The sequence below is a fragment of the Eschrichtius robustus genome, chromosome 2, assembly GCF_028021215.1.
Source record: "Eschrichtius robustus isolate mEscRob2 chromosome 2, mEscRob2.pri, whole genome shotgun sequence".
Classification (NCBI taxonomy): domain Eukaryota; kingdom Metazoa; phylum Chordata; class Mammalia; order Artiodactyla; family Eschrichtiidae; genus Eschrichtius; species Eschrichtius robustus.
The window spans coordinates 143695496-143714375 of NC_090825.1; the positions used below are offsets into that span (position 1 = coordinate 143695496).

Sequence of the window (18880 nt, forward strand, 5' to 3'; positions counted from 1 at the left end):
AATAGAGCGCCCTTCCAAAGTGAGCTGGAAGAGGCAAATCATTTTTCCATCTAGGAATGCTCTCCATTTTTTAAAAATCTCAAGTTTAAAGTGATAGTTTTTTTTAAATTTTAAACTGATATAAATATAGATATAAATATGGATATAGATATTCGAAGCCCATAACAGCCTTTTTCAACCTGAGTTCCTCCATGAGAGAAAGAAGCTCTAATGCCTACAGACACTAGTAGTTCCAAAATGTTAGCTTACAGCAAAACCACCTGGAGGGCTTGATTACACACAGATTGCTAAACCCTACCCCGGTTTCTGATTCCCTAGGTCTGGGGTAGGATGCAAGAATTTGTATCTCTTGTAAATTTCCAGAGAATGCTGATGCAGATTCTAGTAAATTTCCAGAGGATGCCAACGCAGGTTCTCTTTGAGAGCCACTGACCTAAGCCAGCCATTATGTGGAATGAATGAACTTCTCTCCGATGCATCTAGAATGGTACTAAGTACCTTCCTTGGAAAACTTGGGGAATTTTTCGCTCAAGTACTCTCTGGATTCTCTGGTACTTAGACGAGAAACCCTGTTGAAAAAAGCTGCCTTCAAATATCCCCCCAAAACAATTTTTAAAAGCTGCCTTCGAATATCCCCCCAAAACAATTTATGGATTCCTACCTTCTTACTCCCATTGCTTTCAAATTCTCCCAACACCCCCAGCCATATGACCACCAACTTGAACTCAGGAAGCATTGGCTGCTTCTGAAGGGACCAACTTCACCTGCCATGGCCCCTGAGAAGTAGTAGAAACGGTTCAGACAGACGTGCCGGGGAGCAGGCTGTCTTTTTAATAGTGAGAGATCTTTACTTGAACTGCTCACCCCAATTTGAAAAAGGAGAGACTCAAAGAAATATTTTTGCTACAGAAGACAAATACGAGCTCATTACAGTCTGAGAATACACACAACATGTACATCAAGTGACAGGAGGATAATATTTAATTATCACCACCGAGACAGAGGTGTGAGATTTAGTTCATCACAGCCAGGGGTAGGAGAAAGGGTGTAGATTTTCTCTCAAAGTGGAAACCTCGAGGTGGGGAGGCGTTGGTAGTTTCTCTGGCCTAGAAAGACAGTCCTTATTCCTTCCCTCCACCCCTTTGTCACCCAGAACTTGGAGTCAGGGGCCCCGGCCCTCTGTCTATAGAAGCCCAAGGCTCCCATCATTGTGAGCCAGCCTGGGAGCCCGTCTGAAGCTCCCATGGAATCCCATCAGATGCTGTCTCCAGTCTGCGGGCAGAGGCCCGGAGGTGGAGGGGTAGGAGATGGCCCTTCCGAAGCTGAGCTTATCCACGAGTCACCATGCCCCGTGTCCTTCCTGACCACACTAGGGAGTTGTCTTTGTTTCCCTCTGTTCTGCTTCAACACAGCTCTGAAAGTTAGATGCTTTGCTCCTTCTCCTGTCACTTCCCTGATTGCTGAATAGATGACACCGTAGCATCATAGAGTTAAGAGCCTGGGCTCGGGGCTCAGTCTCTGTATCCCACTTCTGCAAGTCAGTCTACTCCTCAAAGTCTCAGTTTTGTTGTCTGTAAAATTGGCGTGGCAATGCCACCTCCATGAACAGGGGTAAAGTTTCACTGAGAAAATGTGTGTGATACGTTTTACAAGGTGCCTGGCTCATAGGATACCCTCCTGTGTTGGCTGTTGCTAGCTTTAATGTTATTAGTATTAATGTTGTTGTTATTGTCTAGAATGGATGCTGAATCCACAGAGATGGTGCCTAACCCATAATTTTCCCACAGGACAGAACCGCTGAGATTCTAACCAGTGCTCATCAGACTTCAGTGTTGAGTGACCACACTGGAGAGCTTGTTTAAAATTTAGATTTGTAGGCCTTTGAGATTCTGATTCATTAAGTCAGATATGGAATCTAGGAATCTGCATTTTTATCAAGCACTCCAGAGGATTCTGACGCAAGTGGTCTGCTGACCACATTTGGAGAAAAACTTGTTCAAATGATGGTTTCCCCTGGGTGGGCTGACCCAGCCCAATGTCATGGTGCCTATTCCCAGACCTCTACCCCTAGAATTTCCAGAACACAAGAGGAGTGAAGTGAAGAAAGGGGAATTTTACTTCAAGTAGAAGGAAGTAATTGGAAAAACATAAACACATTTTCCTGTTTCGTTTCTGAGTAAATAACTTTAGTATGTTTTAGAAGTGCTCTCCATTCCTGGTTGGAGAGGTGGCCAATGTTTGTCTCAAAATCTTAAAATCCTTTAACTCTCTGTCATTAGGGTGTGAATCCATCCATCCATCCATCAGCCATTCTTTCATGTTTTAACAAACACTCGTTGAGGGTTTACTCAATGTTAGACATTAGTAACATCAGGCCTTTGGAAATACGAAGACAGACATGACACAGAGTGTCCGCAAAGAGCTCACTGAATCCATCTGAAAAGACAAGATGTATAAACATGGTGGTATTATTACTACAATCCAGTGTGTGAGGGCAGACGGGGTAGGAAGGGACTGTCCCGGAGCATGGGTGTTGACTGCAGGTCAGGAAAGAAAGCCCGTCGCAATACTAAGCCCAGGGTCTTCAGCCTTTCTCCCTGTCGCCCTCAATTCCACGGATCTGTGTGATCAGGAGCCCCTGGTAGGGGCTGTTCCATCCACCAGCAGCATTGGCATTTCTCTCTCTAAATTAAGGGCTTCAGTCAGGCTGCTCTTCAGAACGGAATTTCCCAGCCCACCTTCATCTGTGAAGCTCGGTTCCTTGTTTTGCTCCAAAGGAGGCTGCCTTGGGTTAAGAGATGTGGATGCTGGCCTGAGCTCAGGGCACTCCAGCCAGGTCTAAACGAGGAGAAATAACACTGGAGTCTGTCCAAAAGCACTTGGAACAGACGAAACCCACACCTCACCGACCGTCGCCTCCCCCTCTCTCGGCATCCCATAACCATCCAAATTGGTTTGACATGATTCAGGGATGCTATCCCGGCATTTTTCTCAATTGGTAATTAATAACTCACCTCGTCTGTGCGTTTAGCAGAGCCAAGCTCGGGACTTCAGGGACTCTGGAAGAGTTATGGTTCACAAGTCCAAATAGTCCCATCCATTTCTTCATCCAGTGAGAGGGAAAGCTTGGTGAACCCATTGTAAATGCCTTGATTAATGTGTGCAAATCATGTTGATGGATGGGTTGGGTGGGGGACAGCTTAAAAGTGCAACATTGCTCTATTAATTGGGTTGGATAAGGATTCCCTTTGCAGTCCAAAGACCTTGTGGGAAATGTAACTGGAGCCATAAATGATTAGCTCCCAGAGAGGAAAGCAATATATCTAATGCTTCGAAGGAAAACTTGACCTAGAGGCCACTGCCACCCGGCCAGGCACTGGGGCTCTCTTCTTTGGGAGGGAAGCAGAACTAGCCGCAACTGAACTCCTAGAGGACCACATGGCGACAGGGGGCTGTTATAATTATTCAGGATCTTCCAGTTGAAATAAGATCTTTGATTTCCTAGGCACATTGGACTAGAGAATCTTCTAGTTAGGAGACTGAGAATTGGGGGTTCAGTTTTCTTTTATTCTATTGAGGTTAAAAAAAAAAAAAAGATAGAATCCATTCTCCATTGCATATAAAAGCTATACTCAGTAAGATTTCAAGAGCACTGTGCTGGGCTTTGGAGGCACCTCGATCATGGGAATAGGCAACCAGCGGGATCTCTCAGCTGCTGCTGTGCCCATGTTCTCTGTGCCTCCACACGGCAGCCAGAGGGATAGTTTTACGTGGTAAATCAGATGATGTCATGCCCTCAAAGGGCTTGTCCTGTAGCTCGAATCAAAATCAAATGTTTCACCTTGGCCTAGAGGGCCTGCCATGATGGGTCCCTGCCTTCTCTCTCACTGTGTCCCCGACAGCCTCTGTAGCAGCCCTGCTTCATCCACTCTGGCCAGCCTTCCCATCCTTGCACAAGCTAAGTTCATCCTCCCTAAGAGCCTTTCCTGGTCCAGGGCCAGCAATACTCTGACCTGGGCATTTTGCATGACTGACTGGTTTCTTCTACTCATTCTTAGGTCTCAGCTCAAAGGCCCCAAAGAGGCCTATCTTGACCTGGAAGTTTCACCTCTCTCTCTCCCATCACCCTCTGTTGTTTCCTTCACAGCAAATGTCACGCCCCTAAATTACCCCTTCTTTCTTCTGTGTTACCTGTTTCTTCACACCAGAAATGCAAGGTCTATGAGTCTCTCTCTTCATAGTTTTTCCATTTCCCAGATAAGGTACCTCAAGAAGGTCATATTCAAAATAGGCCTTTCAGCTAACCACTACAACATACTGCTTTTCCGCCTTAAAGCCAGCATCACATTTCTTCTACAACACTAATGAAATTTGGAAGTTGTTTCTGAAGAAGGTTCAAATAAGTACAGAATGTGTGCTGTCGCAAAAAGGTCTTCGGAAAAATCACCTCCAAGGTAAAACTCTCCCATAGTAAGAAACTTTCCCCTTTCACAGTAAATGTATTTGACCGTGGAATTTGTTGTTCATGCGTTTACCTAACATAGCACCTTCAGTCTTTTCTAATCAAATCTTTAATAGTTTAAATGGTTATTAAGTGTCTCTTAAGGGATTATATATTTTTCCCTGATTAGATAACAAATCAAATATTCATCATACAATTGTAATTAAAATGCATAATCTGCAAAAAAAAAAAGTTGATAATTTAAATCACTGAGGACTTATTTTAGGGAATTAAAGGATCAAAACACAGGTCTAACTGGTGGCAGAGAGGTAACGTTTGTATCATTCTGTTGGCTTCCTCTACTTTTGCCTTGGCCAGAGAAACCGCCTAGATGGCAGAGATTACCCTCTTGGTTTCTGTGACCAGCATCTGAATGAAGGTTCAAGGGCCCCGGTGCCATGATTAGCTCCGTTGCTCCCACAATCCTCCCCTCAGTCCAGACCAGTTGCTCCCTGCAAAGGGTGACTTTGCTCTCGGGGGGACATTGTCAGTGTCTGTCGTTTTATGAGTCACAACAAGGAGAAAGAGAGGAGGTGCAGCCGGCATCTAGTGGGTGGAGGCCAGGCATGCTGCTAAACGTCCTGCATGCACAGGACAACCTCACCACAAAGAATGGTCCAGCCCAAAGTGTCAGTAATGCCAGGGCTGACAAATCTGACGTAGACACTAGCATCTCCCAGGAACGTACCTGAGGAGCTGGAAAGTACCAGCACAGGGAGTGTCCTTTGGTTCGATGTCAAAGGCCTGATGCATGGACCACTTATCAGAGGCCAGGCCTGTGCTCAGACGTTACCAAACTGCCCAAATAAATCATGGCAATAGCCCATGAGAGCCCTGAGAGCCTCTTATTATCCTTTACATAGAAGCAGAAACTAGGGGCCGGAGAAGTGAAGTGGCTCACCCAGGTCCCCCAGCTAGAATGTAGCCAAGTCAGGGTTCAGAAAGCAGGTCAAGAACCCTCCTTGTAGGCCCCTCGCAGCACCTGAGTTTCGTGTCCGGGATCAGAGCAGGGCAGATCTCCTTAACACCCTCAGCCCCTCAGCAGCACGAATTCTGCAGCGTTCTGAAAAATAGCCTTGGTGTTAGCTTTCCCCTGCCCCGCCCCCCAGTTTTGGATCTGGAGTGCATTTTTGCCACAGAGTACTTCTGCAATGGAATGCCGGGGGCCAGCGGGGGAAACTGGAGCAGTTGGACTTTAAATAGCTAGGCGTTCTCCACGCTGCAGCGAGAGCAGCTGCCCCAAAGCCTGTGCTCTTTTCTTTGACTTTCCATCTTCTCAGCCACGAGCTCTGGGGGACTGGAGAGGGGCCAGAATTGTGCGGCCAAATGTGAATCCAAAGAAAACTGCAAGGTGTCCCCCAAAGCTCTGTGCCCAATGCTTGCGCCTCTCTCCACACGCACAGCAAAATCCAAGCCTCTTCCAGGGAATTCCCTCCCTTTTCAATCCTCAAGGTATTTCCTTGATCTGCCCAGCCGGTACTACCAGCACTACCCATGGGTAGGGCCACGCACTGAGGGACACTATGTCTTCATGAGATAGGGAGATCATGGCGCTGTGAGATCATGGAGCCCAGGAATGTCAGATACAGAAAGGCTGAAATATACAGTCTTCAGCGGCTGCAAAACCCAGAGAGGGAAAGTAACTTCTTCAAGGCCACGTAGCAGGGTGGGGCAGATAGGAGCCAGAGGCTTAAGTTTCCTGGCTTTAAATCCAGTACGTGCTTCCCCCAAAGGGACCCAGTCACCCTTCAGAGAACAGGTGCCTGGCATTGCTGGTTTGGGCCAAGATCTATGTGAGACCCAGGACCTAGACTAGGGTGAACGGAGGAACCTCACACCTGAGAGTGAGCGCCTTCTTTAATTTTGCGCCCCAGGTGGGTCTCCCTCACCGCCTCCCGTCCCTGCCCTGCACAGACCTCTTCTCACTGACGGTGATGATGGCAAACACCTCCCCCCAAACAAGCCACACTCTTGGACAGAACCCCCCAAATCATTTAGTCATTCAACAAATATACACCGAGCCTCTCCTCTGCAGGAATGAACGAGACACAGAGACCCGCAAAGAATCCACAGTCTCATGGGGGGTGAGGCATATGTGAAACCAGTCACTGCAAAGCTGTATCCTAAGTGTCCGTGATAGACATAAGGCCAAGGGGCGATGGCAGACCAGCAGAGGGACGTTGAAGGCTTCCAGAGCCGGTAAAGCTTGAATTTTGAAAGCTACAGAGGAATTAGATAAGGCAAGAGAGAAGGGCATTGTGGGCAAAGAAAAGGGCAAAGGCACAGAGGCCAGAGGCAGCAGAGCACATGGGGGACATCTGAGAAGGCTCAGGGTGTGGAGAGTGGAGGAGGGAGAGGTTGGGGAAGCAGGTCTGGACAGACAGAGACAGGTCGTGTGTGCCAGGCTGGGCAGAGTGCACTTTACCCCAAGTATTGGCTTTACCTCCCTCCACTTAGCACCTTGGTCCCCAAAATCGCAACGACCCCTCTTCCTTCAAACTGATGTGTCTGCTTGGATTGTTCCTGAACGCACATGCTCAGAGCAGGGAAGAAAGAAGGGCCTTTCCTTATGTTTCCTCATTGCCCGTGGCAGGAGGAAGCAGCCTGGCAGGGTGGTAACGAGGCTTTGGGGTCAGGAAGCTCTGGTTCACGTCCTGGCTCCTCCACTGCTGCACAGTGTGAGCAGAAGCAAGTCATTCTCTCTCCCTCTCTCTGAGCCTCAGTTTTGTCCTCCGTAAAGTGGGGCTAATGACGGTTCCTACCTTATAGGACACTGTGAGGCTTAGATGAGTTTATACGTGCAAAACACTTAGCACAGTGCTTCCGGTAGGTCAGTGGGCATCAGAGTCACCGGAAGGCATGAGCCACAGGTCAGGCTGGGCCTCTCCCCCAGTTTCTCATCCGATAGGTCTGGTATGGGGCCCGCTGACGTGCATTTCTAGCGAATGCCCAGATGATGCTGACGCTTTGAGAACCACTGACTTGGCACAATACGTCCCCTTTAGAGGGGAGCTCAAGAGCCTGCAGTGAGTGATGTCTCCAAGCGTGGTGGCCCTGGGCTGCCTGATGGGGAGACAAGCCGAGATGCTCTGCTTCGCAAGGCAGTGGCGACTTGATTGGCACATGGACGCTGCAGACATCCCTGGGCTCACATCTCCCTGGCAGGTTCCCTGGCTCTCTCTCCTGCCACGTTTGTCCCTGCGTGTTGCCGCACAGATCTGTGGACGCACCCTTGTCTGGCCCCTCCAGTCTCTATTCTTAATTACGAAGGCCCTGGTTTCTTAATGTCTTCCCACCTCCACCCAGATCATGCCACCAGCTTTGCTAGGCTGGGCGACTGTTCCTGTAGCGGCCAGTCTAGCCCACACAGAGCCCTCAGAAGAATTCTTTTGAAAGTCAGGTCACATCACGCCTCTTCTGGTATTTTCCCAGGGCGTCTCATCTCCCGTAGAATGGCGTCCAGGTGCAACGCTGGCCATTGCTTTGCATCAGCAGGTCCCTGCTTCCATCTGATCTCATTTTGTCCTTCTATTCCTCTCCCTCCACTGGGCCAGCATCCACCATCTTGTTCTTCCCAGAGCTCACAAAATACATCCCAACCCTGGCCGTTTGCACCTGCTGTTCCCTCTGCCCAGAATGCTTTTCCCCCAGATGTTTCCGTGACTTGTTTCCTCATTTCATTGAGGTTTCTACCCAAACATGACTTCTTCAGAGATGCCATCCCTGGCTCCCCTCGAACCCTCTCCAACCCTTTGCCCTGCTTTACTTTTCTTCAAAACACTATCACTCTTGCAAAGTCTATTATACATTTATTTGTTCATTGTTTCCCCTCTCGAATCTAGGCCCACAACCTCAGGGTCCCCGTCTGTCTTGGTCAATTCCTTATTAAATGAATTGAAGAATGAAAGCTTTAATGAGAAGTATCTAGGATAAAAAGCAGTTGTCATTTATTCAATAGATTATTTTAGGATGAATAAGTTTCATTTGGGGATTAAAGAAACACATACATACAGACAATGACACCCAAGTCACTGTATATCACTGACACCATTTTATCAATGACAAGAAAATCCAAATGTAAGATACACTGTTTCTTTCACTAAGACGTGAACACGTGATTCTGCTCCTCTTCACCTCTGTAGCCGACTTTGCTCACCCAGTGTATCGGCTTCCTGTGGGCTGATGGCAGTAGGTAGGCAAGCTCTATAATCCTCCTCCAAGACAGGAGGAAAGGCAGGGGCGGCCAGGGATGGCTGTTGAGTGAGCCCAGACCTCCCACACGATGGCTTGCTTGGCCAGATGCGGAATAGTGAGGAAGCCAGAGTAAACAGATGGTTACTATCCGCTAAGTGCTTTTGCATAAAGCTTATTTAGTCTTTCACAACAGCTCTATTATGCTGATATGATTATTATTTCTATTTTACTGATGAGGAAGCTGAGGCTCAGAGAGGTAAAGTAACTAGCCCAAAGCCACACAGACAATGTGTTGCAGACCTCCAGATCCTGTGTTCATAACTGGCAGTACAATACCAGCTCCTAGTACCGACGCAGTAGAGTGGATGTGAAGATTAAGTGAGAAGATCTCTAGGGAGTATTCAGCACAGTGCCTGGAGTGTAGTAATGGCCATGTTTAGGAATTCACACTTCTGATTTCCCTAGTCTAGCAGGCAGTTTGTAGATGGCTGAGTCTGGTCCCTTCTCCCAGTCGCCAGGCTGTGGGTATTTCTCTATTCTTTACACGGTCATCAAAGCTGCTAATTCTCTCAGCTTTGGGGCCGGTCCTCCCACCTCCCCCCCCAAGAGACGGGATCTCTCCTCCGGCGGAAAGTAACTGTTCCGGCTTGTTGCTCAGAGGTGTCGGTGGTGACAGCCCCTTGCCTTTCTGAGGGGCCCAGCAGGTCACTGTCTGGCACCCCACCAGGCTGCCACCCCCGGCCGGGCCTGGACTCCCCGGCCATCGGCTCGCTTCTGTCCGACCTGTCAGTGGGCTCTTGGAAATGCTGGTTGATGAGGTCAACAGGCGTGTGGAGTGGAGGCAGCCTGGGCTGGGAGAGGCCAGAAACAGCAGGGCAAGGGCGAGCATGTGGGGAAATCGGTGGCTGAGATGAAAGGCCCCTGCTCTCTGTTGCCACTGGCTTTTTGTAACAGGAAAGGGGGGAAGACAGCTGCGGGCAGGGTAGAAAGCCCCTGGGGATAAAAACATGGCCCTGGGCTAACAAGGGTGAGACTGTGCCAGAGAGGCCTGTCAGGGATGTCCGAGGTGAAAACTTTCTGATCAAGTGAGATCATTATTCCTTGATGCTCTGTCTGGGTTGCGGAGAAGCAGCAATGGGAGGGGGAGGGGAAGAAGGGAGAGCGAGAGAGAGAGAGAGAGAGAGAGAGAGAGAGAGAGAGAGGGTGAAAGAGAAAGACAGAAAGAAACAGCAACTCGAAAAAAAAGTGTTTTCTGAAGGCTTGCCCTTTCCTTCCCCACATTCTACAACATTCACAGGGAACCTTGATATGGCTGTGATCACTCACAGCCTCCTATGAAGAATGGAGGGTAGAAACCAAGAGTGTAGGCTTCGGAGGTGGACAGCCTAGGGGTGAATCACTCCTCCATCATTTACTTGCTGTGTGATTGTGGGCAAGGCCCTTAACCTCTCTGAGCCTCAGTTTCTTTATCTGCAAAGTAGAGATCACAGAAGCCTCCTCAAAGGGTTCTTGTGAGCATTACTGGATGGTGTCTGGATAAGGTTGAATGATGCAGGCTGAGAAAGCACAGAGGAGCTTAAGCCGCTGGTGAGGGGGACAGCCCTGTGGTGGTCCACCCAAGTCAGAAGTGTAAGCTGGTAAAGTTAGGGGCTGGGGCGGAGGGCAGCTAAAACATTCTGTGTCCCAGTTTTCCAAAAATTAAATCGCCCTTCAGTGTGTCTTTAAATTATCCCTCTTCTGTTTGACGTAGTCCTGCCTTAACTAAAAGAGCTTGGTGCAGGCACTAAGCACGTCATAGTGGCAGGTACAACAGCTCCTGTGTATCGGCCACTCGGAATGTTTAACGGTAACAGACCTATCGTGGCAGCTGCATGTAGGATTTAACGTTGGAGTGCAGCAAACTGGGTTCAGAACCCAGCCCCACCATACAAAAGCTGCATGGTCTTAGGCGAGGTATTTAACCTCTCTCTAAATCTGCAATTCTTCATCTGTAAACAGCAGGGCTAATGATGCCTGGAGTTCTGGTGGTGATTTAATGAGAGGATGCATGTAAAGCACTTAGCATGGTGCCTGGCACTTAGTAAACTTTTCCTAAATGCCAACTATCAACTCTCATAAGACATGGTTGCCATTAACACTTCATGGTTGTGCTGACGCCCCCAGGATACTGTCACCTAGCACAGGACCCCTATGCTGAAATGCATTGGTTTGGGGGAGGCTCTGGGAGCCCAAGGACAGAGGCTCTGAGCTGATGTGCGAGTAGTGGTGATGTGGTTTGCATTGGGCCTGATCACCCAAAAACCTGCATTTTATGAGACAGTCAATCAAGCCTGGGGCTGCCACTTGTGACTGTTGAATAGATGAAGGTTTGGCTGGCCCTTCCTGGGATAGAACCCCCAAACCTAGAGCTCTGTGTTCTCGTGAAGTGCTCCCCAACCAGCAAGGCTGATTGCAGGGAGATGCTCCAAGCCAAACGGGGTCCGTGGTCAGGAAATACTGCACACTCCATTGCAACAGTAAAGATTCCTGATGCATATTCACTCATCAAGGGCTCTGAGAACTCCTGGTGCGATTAAACCAGTTTAACTTTGTTTAACCAGCATCTCCCAAACTGCACTGGACCACAGACCCTCCTGTCCCACCCCCATTTCTATTTCAGGGAACCCCTATTAACACCCCCAGGAGGCATAATTTGGAAAAGCTGGTTTAGGGTTGTTGTGCTGGGTCAGTTGTGTTGAGGGTCAGTTGTGCTGCTGTGGATATCTGAAAGGTGTTTTCAGTAATTCAGAGCAGGGGGTCTCAAGCTTTAGTGAACTAAGGAATCACTGGGGCCTTTTCATTAAAATGCAGAGTCCCAGTTTCCGCTCTCAGGAACTTAGTGGGTGTGGGTGACAACAGGGGTCAGTGTCTTAACATCACTGAGGTGATCCCGGGACAAGGAATCAGGGAGCACGACTTGACCAGTAGTGGTTTAGTGCCTGACTTATAGAAGTACGGTGCTCAGAATACCAGCGTCAGCCTCACCTAGGAGCTTGTAAGAGATGCAGGCTCTCAAGCCCCAGTCTAGGACTACAGAATTAGAATCTACATTTTAACAAGTTCCCCAGGTGATTCTGATGCTGGTTAGAATTTGAGAAGCATTGGTTTTAAAGGGTTTGGTTAATAGTGTTTTGGTTTTTGTCCGTTTGTTTCATTTCTGATGAAGAACCATTCAAAAAAAAAAAAAAAATCTAGACGTACACTTCAAGATCATTGTCATAAAATGTCTACCATCCTTCATCCCCACCCCCAGTCATGTGGGGTCGACCAGATGCCCCAGTAGCTTCAAGGTAAAGCCAGAGTCGTTATCAAAGAGAGGTCTTACCTGGATCATATCCCTGCCTTCAGTAACAGTGCCTGGGTTGTCCTAGGCAGCCTTTGCTTTCTTTCCCACATCCATCCCGAAGACTAGGAAAGCCAGCAAAGCAGCTCTCAGGGAGGCCTCCACTCTGCCAGATCTCTGGTTGGACATGATGGATTTTCCATTGCTAAGTTATAAGAAAAGCTGGAAGGTGCTTTTGGAGCAAGGATCCCGGGCCTTGGAATTCACAGACTGACAAAAAGAGTTGACAAGAAGCAAGAGGAATACTTCCAACAGGCCTTCCAGAAGGAGTGCAAATACAATTTTACTTCTTGCAATGTTTAAGGATGGCGGTTGCCCTGTGGAGGGAGAGGCGAGATGCCTGCTGAATGACAGTCCATCAGGCAGCCAGGGTATTAATGGCAGGTGAAACTTTCCAAATGAGCACACTGTCAGCCAATCTATTGCTTTAAAAGGTTGGCAATGCGGGAGACCTAACAGCAGCAATGAAGAACTAATCTCATATTGCCAGGTTAAATCAAGTCAGCCTTGCCCATTCCTTTCACTTCTTAGTTACATCAAGCCAGAATACTTTCAATTATCCCTCACTTCCAACTTGTCAGCAGGCATTGGGTAAAATGCAAATAGAACAGTGCCTTTCCCTGGTGGAGAGCAGGAAGTATCATTAAGAATAGCCTCCATTTATTGAGCTCTTCCTCTGTGTTAAGTGCAGTACCTTCATCTTCTCATTTCACAGGGACCGTCTTAGCATCTCCGTGCTCTCTGGTGACGTAGGTGCTATTAAGTCCATTCTATAGCTGGGAACACTGAGTCACAGGAGGTCAGTCACTTGCCAAATTTACATAGCTAATGAATGATAGAACAGGTTTTAAAACCAGACCATTCTGACTCTAAAGACTTTATTATTGTGTTATTTGTCTAACTAGGATAGGAGCCCAGTGGTTCCCTGAGCTTTGGAGTGCCCACCTTAAAATTTTCTAAGTGCTGTTCCAGTGGCAGGGACTGGCCAGGATCAGCAATGCTGTCTGGGAAGGGCACCCTCACCGGGACTAGGACCCCCATGAGCCCTGGGCCCTGTTTCTCCCTTTCAGGGTGCTCTCTGACCCTCTGCCTCTCCTCACCTCCACCCCCATGCATGTAGGGTTGACCAGATACCCTAAGGTGTTGGAAGATTTGCATCTCTGAGCTATCTCAGGGTCCAATGCCCAGCCTCAATTCTAGAGGGCAGATTGGCGAGGCGATTGCTCCTGCTGGCTGAAGGAGTGTATGTTTTGCAAGCTTATGTAAGATCAGGCTGCCGGAATAACGCTGGTATGCTGATTTGGGAAACTCAAATTGTTTATATAGATAGGGGCCGGGCAGAAAAATATTAGCCAGGAGCCCCCCACACTTTACTCAGAGTCCTGCAGGAGCTCACCGTAAAACAAAATAACTCCCGAGACAAAACAAATGCTATGGTCGCCATATTTCTTTTTTACTCAAGAACCCCTTTATGCTGCTGGCTAAAACTCAGGAGCCTTTGGCTTTTGCCAGCCCTCAGAGAAGGGTGCCCTCCAGCGCCTCCTGCCCCCTCTTCATTTCCATCACAAAGAGCAGACAGCGCAGGTCTCTCCCTTCTTGCCCCAGCCTGTTGCCTCCTGCCTTCTCGCCAGTGCTTCATTGATTTCCCCACCTCCCCATTGTTAACCGATCTCAAAAATAGCCCTAGGGTATATTGCGTTCACCACCTTAACACCCTGTATTTTTCCTGGGAAAATGAGAATTTGGCAAGTCCCTCACTCTGGATGCGAAACAAACATATATGATGCCAAGAAGACTCACAAAGAAGAAAAGAAGTAGAAATGACTCAGAGACACTTAGTAGGTTACTAGGTACTCACAACTGTTCTAAGGACCTTATGTGGATTATCTTCTCTAATCCTCCCAATGCTCCTTGAAGTATCATCATCATCATCACCATCATCACCATCACCATCCTCCTCATCATGCCTACTTTGTACATAAGGAAGACAGGGCACAGAGAGGGTGATTATCTTGCCTAAAGTCAGTCTGTTAGCAAATACATAAAGTGCATAATCTTAAATATACACCTTGATGAATTTTTATAGACATATTCACCTGTGAAGCCAAGTGGATAAGATGAAGATCTAGAAAATTCCCAGAACCTGAAAAGTCCCCTATATTCTTTTCCAGCTAATGCCTCCCCATAAAGGTGACCACAGTTTCTAACTTTCTACCTGTAATTCATGAACTTTGCCTGCTCTTGAGCATCCTATAAATGAAAGACTATGTAGTCTTCAAAGCCCACGTTTTACTCAGTCCACCCTACGGCCTCCTGACCCACTGAGTGGGGAAGGTAGATTTGGTGGTTGGTAGTCCCTCTCAGCAAACCATGGCCTGGGAAAAGTGGGGCTCATTTTTCAAATCTGAGCTGCTGCCTAGTTCCCAAGCCAGTGCTGCATGCAGACGCTAGCAGCGCTATCCATGGCGCCTGAAGTGAATTGTGGGAGTCGATTTGTGCCACCCTGTCACAAAATAAAACTAAGAAAAGTAAATTTGGATCTTCCTCTGAAGCCTTTAATGCCCAAGAAGACCGGGGAGTTCATGCAGGTTGTAGAGGGAGTCACTCGCGTACCAAGCTGCAGGGAAAAAAAGGCGCCCAAAACTGACCCAAATGCTTCCATCTGGATTCTCCCAAAGCTGCCCAGTTTACGAAGATCAAAGAGGAAATAAATGAAATAAACCTCCTCTCATTCCTGGAGACTTTGCTTCCGTGTAGGAGTGATGCATGGACTCAGGCAGCCTCCCCGAGACAGAAAAGCTGTGCATGTTTCAGCCAACTCGGAAATATTCAGATGTTTGCTGTGGCTTCTCTGTAACCTCTCTGTTTACCCGTGACCCCCTTCCCCCTGAGTGTAGCATCACTAGTAGGTGTTCAGTTAAGGCTTTGAGGTTAAATCTCTTGACTGTTTAGGAGCTCCTCAAAAAGTCTTGCAGAGCAAACTAGGCAGGGGCTGGAAACAGCTGACGCAAACCTGCAGCCCACCCAGAAGTGCAACCTTGTGCCAGCAGTAAAGGGCTGAAAGGGGGTTTGAGTCTCACAGGTAAGTAGCGTGGTCCTCAGCAGCCTGCCTTGCAGGGAATGAATTCCCAGGCATCTTGTTTCTCATGTTGATTCCTTTTCAGATGTTCATTTCAAACAGCCAAACACTTCCCCAGCTGTAGGAGCAGACAGGCCTTCAGAAGTGATTAAATCTCATGGCTGCTCACACTTTCCCAGCTTGATGGGTGTCCGCTGCCCTGTCTTCAGCCTCCCTTTGGGAAGGAAACATCTCCTGCTTCCGATAATGAAGAAGACGAGGGTGATGATCTCACGGGTTGCCTTTTCCTACTTTTTCTCCAAAGCTGCTGCTCCGCCTCCTGGATAACTTACTCGGCTTCTCTGAGCCTCAGTTTCCAACTCTATAGGGTGGGTGATACCGTGATGCGGGGGATAATACACAGTTTAGTGAGTGCTTGCTACGCCAGGCGCTCTTCCAAGTCCTGAATATGTAATAACTGCTTTCATCCTCCCAACAGCACCTCCTAATGTTATCATCTTCTTCATTTTGTACATAAGGAAACTGAGGCACAGAGCAGTTAATTGTCCAAGGTCAGCGGTTTGGTAGTCGCTGATCTGAGATTCAAACCCAGATACCCTGATCCAGAGTCTGCAGCTTAAGGGTTGTATTATTCTGCTTTGTAGGGTTACCATGTGGATTTACATCAAGAATATATGTAAATCCTGTGCAATATATAGCATTTATTATTACCAGCCATTATTATGATCTTATCACTATTTGAAAACATAGCATTCTTGCCAAGATGCAACCTACCCATAGCACATACCAGTGAATGACTCTAATCAGAGGACATTCATTTCATTTATTTTTATGTCCAGTTTTTATAAATTGAAAAAGTGGAAAACTTCAGGGAGTTTCTGGTTATAGTAATACCTACTGTTCATTGAACACATACTGTATGCCAGACTGATATTATATCTGTCAACTCCCCATCACATAACCCTATGATATATGCATTGTTATCACTCAGTTTTAAAGGCAAAGAAATTGAGTTTCGGCCAGGTTGATTATCTTTCTAAGCTCACACAGCCAGGGCCTAGAGGATTCCACAGGCCAGGCTCTTACCTCTGACGCTGTATAGATTTTTTGGCTTTTTACCTTGGGAATTCCAATCCAAAGGCTTCAATGTAACATTAACCTGATTTCTGCGTCACGTTGCCAGAACTGTTATGAAAGATTCTCTGATTTTCTTTATCAAAAGCAAGACAAAGAATGCCTAACCTACCGTTCCCAGAAAGTTTCTCCACGTCCATATTTCTCTGAAGTGGCCATTACAATTAGCATATGACGTATGTGTGTGGGACACAGCCAGAGCTATGATTTAGCGTGCGTTCTAACAGAAAGCACCTAGATGATAGGCGGCGGCCACACCTCACAGAGTGGAGTAAATGAGGATGTTTATTAAGCAGATGCAGGACACCACTGTGAGCTGATGGGGAAGGCCTGGGTCACTTTCCCATAACCGCTGAGTCAGAATGGGGCCCTTTTCGAAGACTCTGCAAACCCCTCTCACCAGGAAAAAAGCCAAGCAGACAAACAAATAAGGAGGTGGATAAATAAAAAAATAAATCGTCCAGTGTCACAGGGGGGCTGTGCCGCTTTCATGCCCCTGTTGAATGGAGACATTGGCAGCCTCTCAGGTCCTGAACTGGCAATTCAGAACAGTTTGATTGCCTGCTTGATTGTTTGCGAGATAACTGCAAGATTGTCAGTGACAGGGTAATTTACTGAAGATTGCCATGTCAGACTCCATGCGAGGGGCTTGCTGGCATAAAGATGCGCTTCTCATGACTGACAGGCCACGGGGAGATTGGAGTGCCAGTTTCAAGTTCACAGTGTTGTCTGCAAGTGTTCGGCGGCAGCAGGCCATAATCACGAAACATGATGAGGTCATTACAGGCGCAACGTATGCTCGCACTTAGTAATGGATAGAACCCCAAATGCACCATCTCTGGAGCAGGTAAATGTAAATATGTAGGAGGAAATCATTTCTATCCTTTTTGTCCCCTTTTTGTTAGCATTTGCCATCTGCTATTGCTGATGTGTTTGTAGGACATCTCCTGCCAGACAGGCCCTTGAATAAAAAGCCTGGAGTCAACAAAACAGTGGGGAAATTTGAGGTCCATGCTTTCGAAGCAGTCACAGTCACAGAAGGAGTAGCAGACTAGAGGGGGTTGGGAGAGGAAAACGTTCAGTGCTTAAGAGGCAAGCCTGTCGTAATTTATTATTCGATCCTGATGTGAGGCCCTCAAGCTGGTTGTATGGAGTGGGTGGGAAAGGGCTGGGGGTGGGAGGTGGCACATTCCCAGCTTCAGGAGGAAAAGGCCACCAGAGATGGATGGAACTCCTAATGGGAAGAGGCCGGTGGCCTTAAAGAACTCTATAGTGCTAATAACAGCGGGTTTCTTCTCACCTGAGAAGTTTCTGCAGCGTCTGGATGAAGCACTGCCAACATGTCTCAGCAGGATATTTTTAAATCTGAAGCAGGCATTCCGTGGTGGATTCCTTCTGTCTAATGAAGGCGGTCCATAGAAGGTGATGGTAGAGGCAGAATACGCTGCCTTTTTTTTTTTTTTCTATTCTTTTCTTTTTCTCATTCTGCCAAGGACCCTGGGAGCCACTGGATGATCTGAACGTGGGTCTGAAATGGTACCTCAGCATCATTCTGCTGCTGAGATACAATTCTCCAGCACCGTTTCTTGGGTCTGAGATTTGCTGGCCCCTGGGGGGCACCCGATTCAACCAGCACATCCGGCTGAGGTGCTCAGAGCCATGACTTTGAAAGCCTCTAAATTTCAAGCATACGTGCCTGCTCACCCTCCTGTGTCTGCGTTTCCAGAAAATTTTGTAAATCTAAATGTGTTACGAGGCACACGAGCAACATTTGCCCATGTGGAAAATGAGAGGCTAGTTTTAGTAATTTAAAGCCGAGCAGAACACGCAACCTCCTAATTTGTTTGTTTGCTAAAAAGAAAGTAATGCATTAAAATCATTGTACATTAATTGCTAAATTACAGTGGAACTTTAGTGAAATTAAATATTTCAATTTCATTAGTGGAACCAAACGTAAAGGGTAATGCCAAAAAATTACACTGTAGTAAATTTAAAGCACACAGCCAGGCCTCTGATTCAGCGTTCCAGTTCAAGTGTTTGTCAAGTCACAGCCCAGGGTTGGAGTGCATGTTTCTGTGATGCTAATTATGGCCCCAAAATGCCTCGCTATCAAATCAAGGAGTTAACATGTAAGCAAGTTACTCTCCAAGCTCCTGCACTGTGTATTCAATCAATTCCCAGCGGAGTGAAGAAGGGTTGGCTAACTAATCCATTCTAATAGGAATTCTAAGGAGCAAACACTGCCCTAAACACCCCCCATCCTCAGCCCTAACAGACATGTGAGGAATGGGAAACAGTCATTTACTCGTTCAACAAACATTTGTTGAGTGCCTGATTCCATGGTTGGCACTAAGCGAGGCATGAATATAAAAACGAATACGACACTGTTCTTTTCAAAGAGCTCATTTTCCAGACAGGAAGGCAAGCATACGGAGACAATTAATTCTAGTACAAGGAAGTTGGCTTTCACAGCGGTTTCTAGTATTTCTTGTGCATTAGAATCACCTGAGAATCATGTTTAAAGTGCAGACTCCAGGACCTGCTCCTGGAAGCTGTGCCTGGGGAGGTCTGGGGTAAGCCCTTGATTCTC

The 18880-nt window shown here is 47.4% G+C and overlaps 1 protein-coding gene across 5 annotated transcripts in view; it reads left to right on the forward strand.

The window, feature by feature from the left end:
- The window catches only part of TENM2 (teneurin transmembrane protein 2), a 998704-nt gene that overhangs the window by 879299 nt on the left and 100525 nt on the right, over nt 1–18880 (forward strand). The gene's annotated exons all lie outside the window — the stretch shown is intronic.